Source organism: Sus scrofa, chromosome 12 (genome assembly GCF_000003025.6).
Source record: "Sus scrofa isolate TJ Tabasco breed Duroc chromosome 12, Sscrofa11.1, whole genome shotgun sequence".
In the NCBI taxonomy this organism is placed as follows: Eukaryota; Metazoa; Chordata; class Mammalia; order Artiodactyla; family Suidae; genus Sus; species Sus scrofa.
The window spans coordinates 2,811,662-2,829,328 of record NC_010454.4 but is presented as its reverse complement, the minus strand read 5'-3'; the positions used below and the strand labels follow the sequence as shown (position 1 = coordinate 2,829,328).

Below are 17,667 nucleotides of genomic sequence, written 5' to 3'. Positions count from 1 at the left end.
GGCAGGGAAGAGCCAGCATAGCAACCCCCCTGAGCCCTGAGTTCCCAGACCCACCATCGGGCTGGCCTATCTGATGCCTTTGGCTTCTAACACTAAGGATTTACATTTTAGGAGAAAGCTGACTCTCAGACCTAAGGAAGGTGAAGCTGGGCCCTGAAATCCCCTTCAAGAAAGCAACCAGGAGAAGCATCTTCCACGGGGTCACGGAGATGACCGACAGTCCCTAGCGCACAGGGGGTGGGCACTCTGATGCCCTTTCTCCACGGGCAGAGCCAGGTGCACTTACTTAGGACCAGAAGCCCAGTGCAAGCCCCTAGGGGTCACCTGGCCTGCACTGAGACCACGCCCAAACCTCACGTCAAGCGAGAGCATCAGGGAGCTGGCAAGGCTGGTGTCTTGGTGCCTGTGGTGAAAAGGGGAGGCTGAGGACAGTGCCCTGGCACTGGTTTTATGGTAATGCTGGGGGAGCCCTGAAGGGGAGGCTTCAGAAGGTCCCAGGGGATTGAGACCTTCTGAACGGTCCCGGGGCCTTGCTCCTCTGTCCCAGTGCGGTCTGGGGTGTATGGTCTTCCTTTCCAGGCTCGCCAGGGTGCCCGGTGGTTTAGAGGATGGGATGACAGCAGGATTTCAGGGTAGAAGAGAGGCTGTTTAAGTACTCAGCTCCAACGCATCCCCAGATCCACCACCTTTCTCATCCTGGGTCCGAGGCACAGCCACCCCTCCCTGGGACAAGCCGCGGCCTGCTGGCACAGCCCCTGCTTCTACGCTGACCTCCCTGCTCCATCTATTCTCCACCCAGAAAGCAACTTCATACGACTCAAACTGGGTCATTCAGTCCCTAGCTCAGCGCCCTTTAGTAGCTCCCTCCATCCTTCAGACAAAACCCAGAATCTTTAACCAGGGTCCAAAATGCTTCTGACTGTAGCTGTCACCTCCTTCCACACCTGCTCACCTCCCCACCCCCCCCGGAAGACCAAGCTCTGCGCCGCTTCTCCAACGTGCCTGTGCATCGCGGCCTTGGGGCCTCCGCACTCACGGCTCCTCTGCCCGTCCTCAGGGCCTGCCAGCCGCCTCCTTCAGTCTCTGCTCCCGTCGGCGCCCAGGGCCTGCCCAGGCCTCCCGGGGGAACGGCAGCCTTCTTGATTACCTCCTCTCCCCATTTTCTTCATGGCCTTATCGCTGCCTGATTTGCTCAAATACACCCTTGTCGCCCTACCCGTAGAAGACAAACGTGGGCAAGGACTTGGTGCATCACCGCTGCATCTCCAGCTCAGCCCCTGGAGGACTCAGGAATGGCGGGATGACTGAACGCAGACCCGTCAGCGGCCCCCTCAGCCCACTGCAGAAGAGGCCCCCACAGGCCCTGAGTAGGGGAGAGGACTGATTTCCACCATGCGAAGATTAGAGGCGGTGCCCTCCTGGAGCTACACCCGTGTCGTGTGTGGAATCCAATGCCATGGATTCTAAAATGGGCATCTGTCAAGGAGTCTTGGAGAGACCGACCTGTGTCCTGGTCTCTTTGCCCAGGATTCTTGTTGGCATCGTTCTGACTGTAGGGTGTGGGGGCTCTGGTCTTTCCTGCCCTGGACGACACGGACCCACCAGTTCTGTGTGGTTTCTCAGCAGAGAGCAGGGCTGCACGAGCTCCAAGGTGGTATAATAAAGAACTTGTCTGGTTTCTGTGCCTGGTTTCCGGAGGTAACCTCTAAAACCTCTGGAATTTCTAAAGGCTGAGAGTGTTCTTCCTACCAAGTCCCTCGGGAGCTCATCCCACTGACTCCATGCTCACCACGCAGCGCAGGGAGGACCCTCAGAGAGTTTCAGGGAAAGGGTACTGAGTGGAGGTTTGGAATTTTCACTTCCTACCTCAGGGGAGGGAAGACTTGCTGGAGACTGAGTTCAATCATGTGGCCAGTGGTGTCATAAGACCCCAGTAAAACTCTGGACACACACCCAAAGCTTGGGAGCTGGGTGGCCGATGAACACGTGGATGTGCTGAGAGGGCCTAACTCTATACGGGGGAGGGCATCAAGCTCCAAGTCCATCCGGGACCCTCTCCAAGCTCACCTATGTGCATCCTTTATAATCAAACTGCAAATTGTAAGCGTAGCACTTTCTTAAGTTTTGTAAGGTGTTCTAGCAAAACGGTGAAGCTGAGGGGGGTGCGGGAATCCTTGAATTTGTAGCCCGTTGGTCGGAAATGCCACTGGCCACGAGACTGGCAGCTGGCATCTGAAACAGGGTAGTCTTGTGGGGGATGGGCCAGAAGCCTGTGGGGTCTTCTGGTAACTCCAGGCGCTAGTGGCTGGGTTGAAGTACACTCTAGCCCCTAGAGATAGGAACGGGGCAATCAGCAGGTTCCCTCTAGAGCCAGATGAAGGCATCAGAGCCCATTACTGGGCTACAGAGCGATGTGGGCTGTAGGACACAGATCCAGTATGGGTGGGTCAGCCCCCAGCCTTGGCCGCTATGGTATCTCATGCTGACACCAGACAGTGGATGCTATGTGCACCCTGACCACGCTCCTTCCGGGGATAAAAGCTCGGTGGCCAGACTGAGGGATTTCAGCGGCCACGCTTACGAAATCCTGCTCAAGGTGATTTCTGGGGATCTGTGGATTCTCCCAGTCCTACTCCCTGAAGTCACAACAGACACCTCAATCTGCAAACTAGAGCCAGCAGAACGTCCCTGCAGTTCCCTCGTGCAAAAGAAAATTGACGCGCAAAGATGTTTTTCCATCACAAACGCCAACTCTGAGGAAGGACGGGAGCGCGGGCAGCCGCCTTACCTGGAAGTGGAAGGGGAGGTCTGCTTTGCCGTAGGAGGGAGGCCCCCCTGGGGTTCTTTCTGGAACTTCCTTGGGATGGAGAGTTGCCAGGGAAGACTAGGAAAAGCTTCAGGGCCTCAGAGACAGGTTTCCAATCTGAAGAAAGGAAAAACAATTAAATGCCTTTGAAGTAAACATCCATATTTTGATATAAAACAAGCACGGATGGTAATAAACAAGAGAAGAGAGGGCAGAGCCAAGGCCCACTGGTTGCTGCCAGGGATCAGGCTCCAGGGGAACAAATCTTTAGGGCCTGACTGCTGCCCGCGGGTGCCACGTCTTCTGGTGTTAGCCCTGCTCCCCTGTCGTTCTTTGACCCACTGTGCTGGTCCCACCACCCCACCTTGTCTCACACACCCTCCTGCCCTCACTTCCCACCTCACCCAGTTCAGGGTCCAGGACCCATCGCTGCCACCTCTCTGGCAACTCCCTTGTCCCTCTCTTTTTAACAGACTCCTTGGGCAAGGTCACTCTCCTGAAGCAGCCCTCTAGCGGTGTCCTGTTTCATGGGGAGGAAATACCCAGACTTGCTACAATGGCCTGGAAGCTGAGTCAATCCAGGTTTGAGGACTCCGAAGCTTACATGATTTGCAGGCTGCCTAAGAAGTTAAATCAAAATGGGGACACACGAGTTCCCGTCGTGGCTCAGAGGTTAACGAATCTGACTAGGAACCATGGGGGTGTGGGTTCAATCCCTGGCCTTGCTCAGTGGGTTAAGGATTTGGCGTTGACGTGAGCTGTGGTGTAGGTCGCAGACACGGCTCGGATCCCACGTAGCTGTGGCTCTGGTGTAGGCCAGTGGCTACGGCTCCGATTAGACCCCTAGCCTGGGAACCTCCATATGCTGCTGGAGAGGCCCTAGAAAAGGCAAAAAAAAAAAAAAAAAATGGGGACGCAAAAGTAGGATGCAGGGTCTCACCCAGGGCCTGTGGGCTCAGAACGTCACAGTAAATCCTCCTCTACCCGGGGCCCCTTGGCAGTCTGGCTTCCTGCTGCACCACTGGCCCCTCCTCCCCCACGCCCCACCCCCCGCAGTGCCGGGACCTCCTGGCTGCAGCTCCACACTCAGGCTCACCTGCCCCTGCATCATGCCTTTGCACCAGCTGATACATGGACTGCACTCCGCTACGTGACTGGGGGTTACCCTCCCCACCCCCAACTGTTGTGTGACACTTTTCCAGTGAGGCCGACTGGAAGTAAAACACCTTATCGAAAATAACCACTGATCCTCCACAGTCCCCCTTCATGTGACTTTTCCCGCAAATGATCAAATCTGCTGTCACACAGATACATTTGTTTCCTGTGGTCTTTCTTTGCACCCTCCCCTACCCCAGAATGCCAGCATCTTGAGGGCAGACACTTGATCTGTATTTTTCTTTGGCCACTCCCATGGCATACGGAAGTTCCCAGGCCGGGGACAGAACTTGTGCCACAGCAGCAACCCAATACGCAGTAGTAACAACACGATCCTTAACCCAATGAACACGGATCCTTAACCCAATGAGCCACCAGGGAACTCCTTGATCTGTTTTATTCAATACTCTATCTCCAGTGTCTAGAACACACCTGGTACACAGTTGGAGCTCACTCCGTATTTGTCAATGAATGAAGTTTTATTCTCCTGTTTCATACTCTGAGGTTTACTTAGAATAGTGCCCCATCAGCAGTCTTTAGAACAGGAGTGCCCAGGAAACAGAAAGGGGCTGGTTTCTGTTCGTTTTGTGGTGGTGGCTGGTTTGTTTATAGGGGTAGGAGACACCTGGGCCCTGGAAGCTTTTCTTTGCTTAATTTATTCCAATCTAGTGTGTGTGCCATCAAGCAGACAGGACACAAAAACCACTTAGGAGATCTGTTCTGATCAGCCCAGAGAGACAGGCTTTGGGGCAGGGTTGTAAGATCATGCTGACCAGGGAATATCTGGCTGAGCTCTGCCCCACCCCACCCCCGGCAGAAAGGTTCCTATTTCTGGCGCCCAGAAATCTCACAACAGAGCATTAAAAAATAACTTTTAAAAAAACTACCAGTTTCTTTCTTTTCCTGAAAGCCGGTCACTTAAGGGAGAACTACCACATCCCAAATGGCAGGGCCAGCCTCACAGAGCACTGCTAACTACAGCAATGCCTTTCCAGCGACCACTTGTGCCACGCACACAGCCAGGAGCTGGGCACTGGAGAGGCTGGGAATGGCCCTGAGCTCCATGAGGCCCCTTGTCATCTGATTCTCCCAGGTCAGAGGTCTAAATGCGATGAGATGGACGGCTGGGGGAGGGGCTGGGGGAGACCGAGGGGCTCAGGTGGAAGCAGCTCCAGGTGGTGACCCCAGCGGGTAGGGCTAGAAGGCAGGTGGGGTCACTTCTCTTAAAAGTAAACGCTTAATTCTCAGAAGCCAGCAGAAAAGGCAAGGGCTGAGGTTCATTTTCCACCAGCCCTGCTGGAACAGGAGCAGCATGGAGCTATGGATGCTGCCCAGCCAGGCACTGTACCCTGCACTCCTGGTACCTAAACCCAGGGAGGAAAATGACAAAGGAAAGGATGCAAAGACAGGGGGGAGAGGGCAATTCAAGAACCCAAGAGATGCCCCCAAACTCTTCTGGTCCCCAGCAACCCAATTGTTTCCTATCATCCTCAAAGCCAGGCCACCTTCCCCAGGGGGAAATGCCTTCCTGTCCCCACTCACGGTGGCGCTGCACGCACACATGGTGCCTCTACTCTGCCCCAGGAGCCTGGCTTGTGGCTTTGAGAGTGGTTGTTACACTTTGCTGGTGGTGCCCAGCCTGCCCACTGGCTCCCTCACTCTGGGAGGGGGGCTGGAGACTGGGATGGGTTGTGGTTGAGCAGCCCCAACTCCTGGGGGAAGTGGCCTGGCTGCTGCAAGAAGTGCCCAAAGAGAAGTGCCCAAGGGCAGAGGGGGTGGTGGTGGGGAGCCCGCTTCCTTTGCTTTCCTTGACTCGAGCCGAATGGGAGATTATCTAGCAGCTCCTCCCTGATCGCAGGGGCACATTTTCCCTCATCCTGCAGTAGGAAACGCCGCCCATCGCCCACAGTGCACAACTCGGGCCCCCAGCTGTGGGGCCTGCAGGGCTCATCCGGGTGGGGCACCCGGCCCCTAGGCTGCAGGGGAAGGGACCGGTCCCACCCAACCCGTGGAGGCAAGTGGTGAAGGCACCAGGACACCACACTCCAGCCCCACAAGACTGGCTTGGTTGATAAGGGGGGAAAAATAGACACTCCAAGCCTGCCCAGGATGGGGTGAAAGGGCTGGATAGGCTAGAGGAGGGATCGGTGTCTTCCTCATTCTGGGAATGACATTTTTTGTGGCCTATCGCATGTCAAGCTCACTGCCAGGCACCCTCGGTTCCAGCCTTTGCCAGAGCATAGCAGCACAGGAAGCAGGCAGGGGCCTCCAACCACTGCTTTGCAACCTGCCTCCTCGCCCTGCCCAGTGCAGGGATGTGGGGTTGGGGGGACTCTGAGGATCTATCCCCCACCCTGCCCCACACCCGCTCCAGAACTCCAGGGTCTCTGGAGCACAAGGGTTCGCTGCTGGCAAGGACTCTTCCCTGCCCCCTCCACCTGCTTCTTCGGGATCCAGCCCTCTGGTATTAGTCGTGGGAGCTCTCAAAATACTTTGGGGTGGAAGAGACTTAAGTTTCCCAGGAAGGCTGGACACATGATACTAGAGAAGGCCCCAGATCTGGAAAGGGTGAGGGCAGGTAGCCTGGGCCCGAGAGCAGGCTCAGTCCCAGAGAAGAACCATAAAGAACCCATTCCCGCTGCCTGCTCCCCCACATCTCCCAGCCCATGGTGGCTGCAGAGCCAGCCTAGCTCCCGGCTTTGTTCCCAAGCTGTCAAGAGGCTGGGGGCTGTCTTTGGTGCTCTGGCCCCCAAAAACATCCTGTTGGATTCTTGCCAGTGGGGAGAGAAGATGGAAAAAGAAACACCTGGACTTTCATAAAGTATATTCTGCAAAAAACAAGCCAACACAAAACAAGGGCACGGGCCCCAGAGGAGGCTCCTTCTAGAAGAGATCTGCATGGAGGACGAGGCCCTCTGGCCACTCCCCAACCCCAGCCTCCTGAAGAGCAGTTGCACGGCCTCCAGCTCTGCCAGGGACCGGGCAGTTGGTCCTTCAATCCTCTCTACGCCCACCATGAGGCTGGATTCTGTCCTGAGGGGCTGAGCAGAGGTGTTGATCCAAGAGGAAGGGGGAGGGAAGAGGCGGGAGAGAGTGAGGAATGGGGAGAGAGATGGGGAGGAAGGGGGGGAGAGAGGAATGGGAAGAGAGATGGGGAGGAAGGGGGAAGAGTGAAGAACAGGGAGAGAGATGGGGAGGAAGGGGGGAGAGAGAGGAACAGGGAGAGAGATGGAGGAGGGGAGGGGGGACCTGGTCAAATCTTCATCACTGAAAAGGACTTAACTTGGTTCCACGAGGGCAGATCTGAGGGTCTTTGCTCATCACAGTGCTCCGGCCCAGTGCTGCACACAGTAGGTGCTCAGCGAATGTTTGTTTAGTGAACATCGAACAAAGGAGAAAGAAGGCAGGACCAGGGGAGCGGCTGCAGTGCTATAACGTTTCTTATTAAAATTCCCGGCCAACTTGAAAACCAACACTGAAGGAATTAACTGTTCTTAATGTGAGTTTGTCGGCAGGTTGGTCTCTGACGCCCAGGGCAGGGTGGGCTTCACGTTCCGCACAGCGAAGCCAGGAAACTGAGCCCACCAAAGGCCCTCACGCTCACAGGTTCTCAGATAGAGAGAGGCCCAGTGGCCAAGCGCGGACATTCTGGATTTGTTTCCAGATCTCCAAAGAGAGAGGTGCCCTTGGGCTTCAGGGCCCAAGGTTAGGCTGGGGATGACAACAGTCCTTTCTAAAGTAAGGGTCACCCGAGGAGGTGGCTTTGCGTACAGGACTCGGGTAGAGGCAACACAGGGAAGCAGAGACTAACACGAGGGCTAACACGGAGCACCCCCTGGACTTGCCCTCCCTGGGCCTCCTGCCAGCACAGGGCACATTCGGGGGTTAGACAACGGCACCCCCTCTGGGCAGATGCGGCCCTGCAAGTGCACGTCTTGAATCTGGGAGCCCTTCATCTCCTCCTTTGAAAAAGGCCCAGAGCCACCTGCCCTCCTTGACAGCCTGGGGGACTTCCTTGGACATTTGGGGGCATCTGGGCAGGAAGAGCTTGAAGCACGTTCTCTTCCAGCCCCATCTTGGTCGTGCTGTGTGACTTGGGACAAGCTGAACGTCCCTGACCCTTTGCTCCATGGATTCATATGAAGAGCCGACTGTGTGCAGATACCGAGCTCTATGAGGTGCAGCGTCTGGAATGTCACCAGGCCTGCTCCCCGCAGAGGCACCAGGATCAGGCATTCAGAAGGCTTTGCATTAAAACAGACACCTTTTCTCCTAATGCCTCAAGGAGCCAAATGACCTAGAGCCACAGACCTTTTCATAAAGGTCAGCTATGGACCCCTGGAGCAGCCTAAGGGGGCAGGGCAAGATGGAGTCTGGGGGACGCCACTGCTTATGGTGAAGATATTACCAAAGGACCCTGAAAGCTTCAGAAATCAAGCCTGGGGATTTGGTACTTTGTTTTAATGAAGATACTAATATTGCCAGAGACATACCTACATTCTTAGGTGGCTTCCCAAAGGGACACTGGAAATGGCACCTGCAAAATCCCAGGGGACTCAACACATACATCTTAGAAATGGGGCTTTCTTCCCAAACCACACCTTTTCTGCTGCGTTTCATTGCACACCGGGGAGCTTTTTAGTCCTCCAGTTCTGTCTGGCAGGAAGTAAAGGAAATTTGGAGTAATGGCGTGGATTTGCCATAGAAACAGAGAGTAGACGGGTAGTTACTGGAATTGGGGGTGGGGGTAGGTGGGGAGAATGGTGAAGGTGGGCAGCAGGGACGAGCTTCCAGTTATAAGACAAATAAGTCCTAGGGGGTGAGGCGCAGCAAGGCGACTGTAGCCAACAGCGCTACAGTGTAGACTTCAAAGTTCTCAGAGTTCCCGCTTTGGCACAACGCGATCTGCAGCATCTTGGGAGCTCTGGGACACAGGTTCTATCCCCAGCCTGGCACCGTGAGTTAAGGATTTGGTGTTGCCACAGTTGCGGCTTAGGTCGCAACTACAGCTGGGATCTGAACCCTGGCCCAGGAACTCCATGTGCTGTGGGCTGGCCAAAAAAAAGTTCTCATCCCCAGGAAAAAACTGTAACTACGTGAGGTGATGGATGTTGGACGTTAACGAAGCTGATTATGGTGATCATTTTGCAATAAGTACAAATACCAAATCATTATGTCGTACATCTTAAACTAACTGACAAAGTTATATGTCAATTATATCTCAACAAAACTAGGGGGAAATTCAGAGTAACGGCTGGGATTCAATATGCGTTTTTAGAAACCATCCAAATTCCAAACCAAACGGCTGCTTATCCTGCTAATGGCCCCTCTGTTAGGATGTGGAGTCCTGGTTAACCTGCTTGCTTTGCAGCTCCGCAAGGCACTGCTTTCCTCCCTCTCGTCTCTCTGAAACCCCCTCCTCCCTGGCGCCAGCATCCCCTCTCCCGTCTTCTTGCTTCAATCCCTCTCGAGGCATCTTTCAGGGGTGCTGGCGGCACTCCCCTCAATTTTTCATCACCTCGATCCCTCCTTGGGCTCTGCGTCACCACGAACGTGAGCTAATAACCAACCTAAGGGCTTAAAACGGGACTGAAGCTAAGAAAGCAAAACTTGCTATTTCCTTAACCAAGAGAAGATCACGAAGCATCTCATTTCTGTAGTAAAGATTATAGGGATATGTAATATTCTGACTAGATTAATCTCCTCCTCCCATTTTTAAACCACTCTTGTGAAACCAGCTTCACTCCTGACTCCCCCCATGCCTTATGAATCCTGTCACCAGCAAAAATAATTTGGGTTTTTATTATCCTGGCATCTAGTGGGAGTCTGTGACAATTTTACTGTAGCTGTGCTGCTGCTGTTTCTTCTTTTTTAAATACCAGTGTGTTTTAATAATAGTGTACCTTTAGGTATTGTTGAAATGTTCATTATTCAATGTATCCAACGGGAATGGGAAAGGCCTTGTGTAATTTATGTGTCCTCGGTGCTGTGTTTAAAGCTTGTGAACTGGAGCGGTGTCATTTGGGAAGCAATTTTCCCCAAGGTTGGGGAAGGCAGTTTCTAGAAGAACAGCTGGAGGCTGAGTGACCTGAGTGGGAGGCTCAAGCCGGGGGCTCAGAACCCCTGATACTGGGCTGAAACCAGTGGCTAAGGGACTCTGGGCCCCAAACCAGAAACGTTCCCCCAATACAGGAGAGCTCCAGCCCAGCTACTGCTGGATTGCTAGGCTGCTTGTGTTTTGAGCAACTTTTGATGAGATGGCACTGCCAAGGAGGTGATCCAAAGGTTCTCAGGATCTGCTGCCCAGTTCCCTGCCTCCCTCACCAAACCGGGGTTCCTGAGGCTAGGAATCAATGACTAAGACCCCAGAATGGTTAACTAGACCTGCTCCAGACATTCATGAGACTTCAGGCCAGCCAGTTCCCACATTCTGGCCCTTCCAGAAAGCACCATTCCTGCAGCAAATGTCCATCAAGTCCCTCCTACACTAGATGCTGGGGACACAGATAATAGACACCACATTGACCTGTCCCCCAGGGCCCTGCACTGCAGAGGGAGAGACGAGTAAACCACAAGTCCTAGCAGAGGTGGGATCAGGGCTCAGGGACGGCAATCTCCATAGGACAGAACTTAGTTTTGCTCAGTGCCACATTCCCAGCATCTGGAACAGTGCCTGGCACGTAGCAAGTGCTAAATGCATATGTTTGAGCAACCAAATGAAGGGATGAAATGCCAGTGAGAGAGATGGGCAGAGGATGTGTGGAGCCCTGAGCATAGGCACCTGGTTCACCTTGCTTCCCAGAGGAGGTGCAGACCCTGGAGTGAGTTAGAGACTCAAGGTTGGGGCGGGGGAGACGACAGCGGGTGTAGAGCAAGGAGGAGCAGGTGGTGTGGGACTGGGGTACTGACAGATGACACTGGCCAATATGTCAGGAGCTAGACTATGAAGCACCTTAAAGGTCATGCCAAGGACTTTAAAAACCCACCTGAACAATTTAAGCAGGAAAGGATGCAGATATGTCTTAGGAAGCTCGCTCTCATGCCATTGTGGACAGGATGGAGGGGGTAAAAACCAAGGCAGGAATCTTAATCAGAAGCCCGCTACCTGGGATCAAGTGACAAACCGAGATTTAGGAAAGGGCAGATGGAGATTGGCATGATGGACAGGACCTTGGGAAGCCTACAACGAGGGGACTTGGGCTGGGTTCCTAATGTAGTTTATAAGTTATTCTTTACACCTCTGTATTATGTTAATAATTTTACATAAAACAATTTTTCCACAAGTTCGGATTTGGACGTGTGTTCAAAGAGCCTCTGGTATGTCCGGGGAAAGATCTGGTAGATGGTTGGGTGCTAGGATCTAAGGCTTAGGAAACAGCCTTGTCTGCTTTGGGGATGGCAGCCCGCCTCCAAGATGACCTCTAAGATCCTCATCTGCTGTCTCTTGTGTAGCCCCCTTCCCATGTCAGACCAGGGCTGGTCTGTGTAACCCTAGAACACGGCAGAAGTCACGGTGCCTGGATGCTGAGATCAGGTCGTAGAAGACATCATAGGACATCCTATTGTGGCTCAGGGGTAATGAACCCAACTAGTATCCATGAGGCTTCAGGTCCGATCCCTGGCCTCACTCAGAGAGTTAAAGCATCCCACGTTGCCGCAAGCTGTGATGTAGGTTGCAGACGTGGCCCAAATCCCATGTGGCTGTGGCTGTGGCTGTGGCTGTGGCTGTGCTGTAGGTCAGCAGCTGCAGCTCTGATCTGACCCCTAGCCTGGGAACTTCCATATGCTGCAAGTACAGCCCTAAAAAGCCAAAAAAAAAAGGACATCTTATCTCCATCTTGCTCTCTTATGCTGGGGGAAGTTGGCTCCCATATCATGAGGACACTGAAGTGGCCATATGGAGAGATTCACATACGAGGAACTGAGGCCTCCCACCAACAGCCAATGTGCTGAATGCAAGTTCATGAAAGACTGAGCTAAAAGCACCCAGCTCAGCCACGCCCAGATTCCTGAACTCCAGAAACCAGGAGCTAACAAATGACCGTTGTGGGAGGCCACTACATTTAGTATAACCTATGACAGACCAATAGATAACTAACCCGGAGACCACCAAAATGAAGCCATGGGCTTGGATGAGAACCCTAAGTGAGATGCTGGGATGGGCATACAGAACAGGTGATGAGAGGGCACACCTGGGAGACCCCAGGAGTTGGTGGAAAGAAAGGAGGAACAAGAAGGGGCCCCAAAGAGAAGGATGACAAGACTGTGTGCATCTCAAAAGCCCAGGGAAGGAGCATTTCTGTTAAGAGGGCATCTGATGCTTCAGAGGTCCAGCAGGACTGGACTTCTAAGGACCCCTTTTGTGCCCCAAAGCCCTGTGAGACCTTCTCACTCGCTGCTTCCTTGTGAGATGCTGGCTCCATCTCATCTCTCATCCTCAAGCAGAAATCACATCTCTGATGAGAGGCCTTCCCTGACCACCCACCTCGGTTCTTGGTCATTCTCCTTCTTGGCACTTGTTGCAAACGAATTAAATTTTGATTTATTTCTTTATTCAACTGTAGCCTCTGAGGGCTGGGAAATATCTGTTTTGTCCACCACTGTAAGCCCAATACCTGACATATTCTAGATTCTTCGTATTTACTGGATGAACAAATAATGAATGAACAAATGAATGGAAAGACCAAAACCCTGGTTCTCAGCTAGCGGCCCAAGTTAACTGGTGGACAAAGCATTCCTTCCCTCTTCACCTCCTCCACCTCCCCGCACCTCCTCCCAGACAACAGGGCCCCTTGGCTGTGAAGGGACACTGAGCTGGACAGGAACAGAGGTGAGGCAGAGAGAAGGCTCTGAAGGTGACCCCGACAGGCTCCTCCCACCCTTCTAAGGTCGGGGATGAGCCTGGAGGAAGCCCTAGTGGCCCCACACCTCCTGAAGGTATTCAACCAACACCGAGAGCCTGTCCCACATCATGCTGCATGGTGGGAACCAAGGGTGCACCCACATGGCCCCCAGCAGTTCCCAGTCTAGTGGGGAAGCAGGCACTCAGACACAGGGGTGTCTAAGGGGCGAGGCTGGGAGACTGAGTGTCCCCCACCTCGTCACTTCTACCTGGGAGACCCTCTCCTTCCTTCAGCAGCTCATCCATGAGCAGCTACTCCCACCACACAGGAGGTGTAGCACCACCTTTTGCTCCTCACCCGCAAAGCACTGGGGCCTGGGTGGGAGCCAGTGCGTACTGCCATGATTTCCATAGGAAATTACAACACACTCTGATGGATGCCGCACACGAGCACTGTGGACACGGAAGAGTGCGAGTGGGCTGCGGTGTTGACCAGCTTTCTAAAGGAAGTAACAGCAGAGTGGAGGCCTGAGGGGGCAGAAAGAGTGGAGCAGAGATGCAGGAGGGAGGTCAGGCAGGGGAGCCTCACCGGCTAAGGTGAGGAGCCTGAACACAGGGCAGGTGACAAGAGTGATAGGGCAGCTGGGGCTGAAGGCCCCTCAGGGCCCACTGAAGAGCTAGCCCAATCCTGTCTGCCGGGGAGTCCTTCCGCCAGTGGCATGTATCACAACGACAGTCCGTCCGACAGACACACCTGGGGGGGAGTTCACCCCAGGGTCACAGAGCTGGAGTCAGCGATCTTCATCAGAACTAGGGAGATGGGTGGGCATGGGGAGAGCCTAGAGCTGGCCTCGCCAGCCCCATCTTCAGGCCCTATCTCTGCACGTTGGGCCAGGGTTGGGGGGGCAGCCCGTTCCCCACTGTTAATTGTTACACTGCTTCCCTGGACATTACCCACAACCCATGCCCAGTACAGAATCAACACAGGGATAGGGGAGTTACCTCAGTATGGGTTGTGTGGTTGGTTTTTTTCTGCTGGCATAGTGAGGCGTTGGCAAAGCTACCCAGAGGGCCTGATGGGAGGGGCCAGGAACACCAGCTGGCAAGGAGGCCCTGGGAACCAAGGACTTCAAGAATCGAGGGATACGGGGACAAAGGGAAGCATAGCGTTGGTGGAGGGGTTGGAGGTGTGGGAAGGGAGAGGGTACAGAGGGCTGGCACAGGGCTCAAGGAGATGTGGGAGCGACACAGGGCACTGAGACATCTGAAGACTGGGCGCACTGGGTGAGGACAGGGGTGCAGGCAGGTGAGTAGGGTTGTGGGGGTGCAGACGCCAGGGAGGGAGGGCAGCAAGCAGAGGAGGAGCGGGACCAGGAAGAATGGGGAAGAGGGAGGGGGGTGGGATGCAGGGGGTGGGGGAGGGGCGCAGAAGGCAAGGACTGGGTGGAAGGAGTCAGGGAGACTGGGGACGGCTGAGGTGGGGGGCTAGGGGCTTGGGGGGGCAAATAAGATTGTCCACTGTTGCTCCCCCCCCACACACACACAGCTGGGCCAGGCAGATAGCACAGAGCCAGCTGTGATCCGAAGCTCTTTGGCATTTATCTGGGAGACTCTCGGTAGCTGCGTGGCAGAAACAGGGCATCTGGTAATAGGATTTTGAGGTCGCACAGCTGACATTTACTCCAGACCAGCTTTACATCACAAAAGGAGGGGACAGCAACCTTAACAAGATTCTAACTTTTGGAAATAGAGAGGAATGGGGGCTCCTAGGGTTCCCTCTCCCAAGGGCACCTCAGTGCCTGTGGACTGACATTTGGGGGCACCCGTGAGAGGAGGGCTGGGGACCTCAGAGGGGGTGTGGAGCCCTATGGGTCACAAAAGCCAGTGTGCCAGGCTGAAGACTCATTCTTTGGCCTTGAGCTGCAGGAACCGGAACCACCGCCTCCCCCAGGCATGGCCCTGAGCCCTCCGTTCTGTTGTTCTCGGGGTTGCCCGAGCCTGACTGTATCTCCCGAAAGATTTTTTAAGTGCTCCTCATATTAGGCCACACCTCCCTCCCTGGACACAGAGAACACAGCTCCACCCTGAGAATCAGGGAAATAACTTAAAATAGCAACATGCTTTAAAAAACATATATTGCCAGGTGTTCCTGTTGTGGCTCAGCAGATTAAGGACCCAAGGCCGTCTCTGTGAGGATGTGGCCTCCCCACTCAGTGGGTTAAGGATCCAGAGTTGCCACAAGTTGCATTGTAGGTCACAGCTTTGATCTGGTGTTGTGGTGGCTGTGGTGTAGGCCCCAGTTGCAGTTGCAACTTTGATTCAGCCCTTAGCGCAGACACTTCCATATGTCACAGGTGTAGCCATAAAAAGAAAAAGAAAAAAAAAAAAAAAAAAAATATATATATATATATATATATACACACACACACACACACACATAGCCAGCTAGTGGAACCACATATCCTTTAGACAAACATTCCAAGAATCCCCAGGGCACTGTCGTGGGATAATTCAGCCGCCCAGAGAAAGCTGCCCTGGTCCTAGTGGGGGCACCAGTCCTCGGCCATTCCCACCTCCCCGAAGCACAGGAGGCAAACAGGCAGATGCAGCAAGGGGGATCTGAGGCAGAAATGACGCACAGAAGGATTTCAGGGCAGGACATGGCAAGGACATGGTGTCACACGTCCCTTTTCTTGACAACGCAGGGCAAAGTGCTGCCCCCCTCTAAGCCTCCCGTGAAAGGTTTCAGGTGTTCACAAGACTGTCATTTGAACACCAAATGCCCATCTGCCCTCACAAACTGGGAGCTCGTGAGGACAGCAGCTACCACACAGAAGAACATGGACGTCTGCCTGGGTGACCTGAGTGTGCCCTGTGGGGGTGGGGGATGATATCTTTCCTGCCACGGACCCTTCTCCTGGCTGTCTGCCCCTTTGCTGTCCCCCGCGAGCCAGACTGTAAGCCCAAAGGAGCTGGGCTCTCGTGGGCCTGTATTGGTTGAGGTTATTGTGAGCGTCCCGCTAAGGCAAGAACTCACATCCTGGATTCGCCTGCCTGCCTGCAGGCATCACCCCACCCAGGCATTTCAGCATCCCTGCCCATCCAAGGAAATTTCTGGAGAGATAGGGAAGTTCCATATCTCAGTCTAGATCATGGTTATACAGGTGCATATGTTTGTCGAAACTGCTTGGTCTGTACTAAGACCTATACATTCATAGTATGTAAATGACTCTCAATTTTTAAATTAAAAAAAAAAAGCCACCTCCTGGGCTGACAATAGATCCTGAGTCACAGCCTCTCTTCCAGGTCCCTGAGGCTGCAAAGCCCTTTGACTCACCAGCATCAGCGACAGGAGCCCGATCAATACGTCTGGGAAGAAGCAATAATCAGTGTGATGATACCGTGGGTGTCCCACACTCGGGCTGAGAGACTTGCCCCAGAGGGCTTCCAACCACAGTGGCAGGAGGGCCATAGCCATCAGTATGCCGTCACCCAAAGCCTCAGCCTGCCCTCTGTTCATCGGCTCTCTAGCAGTGAGAAGAAATGGGGGGAACATGACAACACAGGAAGTGTCCTTACCCCTCCCCAGCCGTCTTGTGTGCTCGGAGCAGGAACTGGAATCCACGTCTGGCCTCCTCTGGTGAGTCCCAGGTAGGGACAGACACACCATACATAGGACTGGGGCCATTGAAAGGTGCCCCCTTTCAGAGCAGGTGGGACACGCCCTCAGCTGCTCCCCTTCCCCTGTGGAGCCCAGAAGCCCCCATCATCACCAGGCAAACGCCGAGCCTGTCCAAGCCCTCTTCGGGTCAAGAGAGGAGGCTGCAGGACTGCAGAGGCCTTCCCTCTCCCTTTGGAAGCCACAGGGCCCTGGTCTCAGCCAGGCCTCCCTGGTGAGGCTGATGATGTGCAGGGACTCAAGGCAGGTCTGGTCGGAACAGCTGGGGAGCAGATGGGAGCAGACCAGAGAGACGCTGGCCGGGGAAGCAAGGGCCACCACAAGTAGCTTCCTCTCCCCTCCTTTGCTTCCTTGGTAAGAGGCTCTCCTGCCCACCTCCGGTCCTACCTTCTGGGTGTGAAACACAGCCCGAAATCTGGCAGGGAGGGGCCCTCTCCACACGAGCCCAGATCAGCTTGGACCCTACTACGGCCTTCAGTCTGCTCTCCCTGAATGATCCTGGCCACCACACCTGCCTTCCCAGGGCCTCGCTTTCCTTCTGAGTTCCTTTGAACAGCATTCCTACCACCCAGCCGATGACTTTTAGCTCGTGCAGCGCTCCATGAGGAAAGGAAGACCTCCCCAGAAGCAGCATGGCCTGGTGAAACCAGGAATACACATCAGAAAGAGGTTAAGATTAAAAACAGCTATTCCATTTGCCTACCCAACAATCTGCCCATCCATCCATCTGTCCGTCCGTCCATCCATCCATTCACCCATCCACTCGTCCATCAACCAATCTACTCACTCAACTCTTCAGCCAGCCATACATGAAATCATCCCAGTGAGGAGAAGAGAAGGTCCAGAACAGAGGGAGGGTGGAGGGCAGTGCCACAAGACTTAAAGGAGGGGTACCCAAGAGTCCAGCCTTGGAAGTCAAATGAACTTGGATCAAAATCCTGGCTCCCCTGTCACTAACCTTTTTTAGCCTCCGTTGGCTCACCTCTAAAATGGGGTAATAATAACTCTCTTATTGGGTTACTATAGAGAACAAACAAGATCATGCATACAAATGATTAGATTACTGACTGGTGCATGGTAAGCACAAATTTTTTTTTGCTGGGGAGGGGGGGCTTCTTAGGGCCACACCCACGGCATAAGGAGGTTCCCAGACTAGCGGTCTAATCGGACCTGTAGCTGCCAGCA

The 17,667-nt window shown here is 54.0% G+C and overlaps 1 long non-coding RNA gene across 2 annotated transcripts in view; it reads right to left on the bottom strand.

Moving 5' to 3' along the window:
• LOC106505381 overlaps positions 1 to 17,667 on the bottom strand; it is a 396,508-nt gene that overhangs the window by 277,089 nt on the left and 101,752 nt on the right. For both annotated transcript variants that reach the window (XR_002336944.1, XR_002336943.1), the window contains exon 2: positions 2,789 to 2,923. This is a non-coding gene — a long non-coding RNA (uncharacterized LOC106505381). The remainder of the gene's footprint in view (positions 1 to 2,788; positions 2,924 to 17,667) is intronic.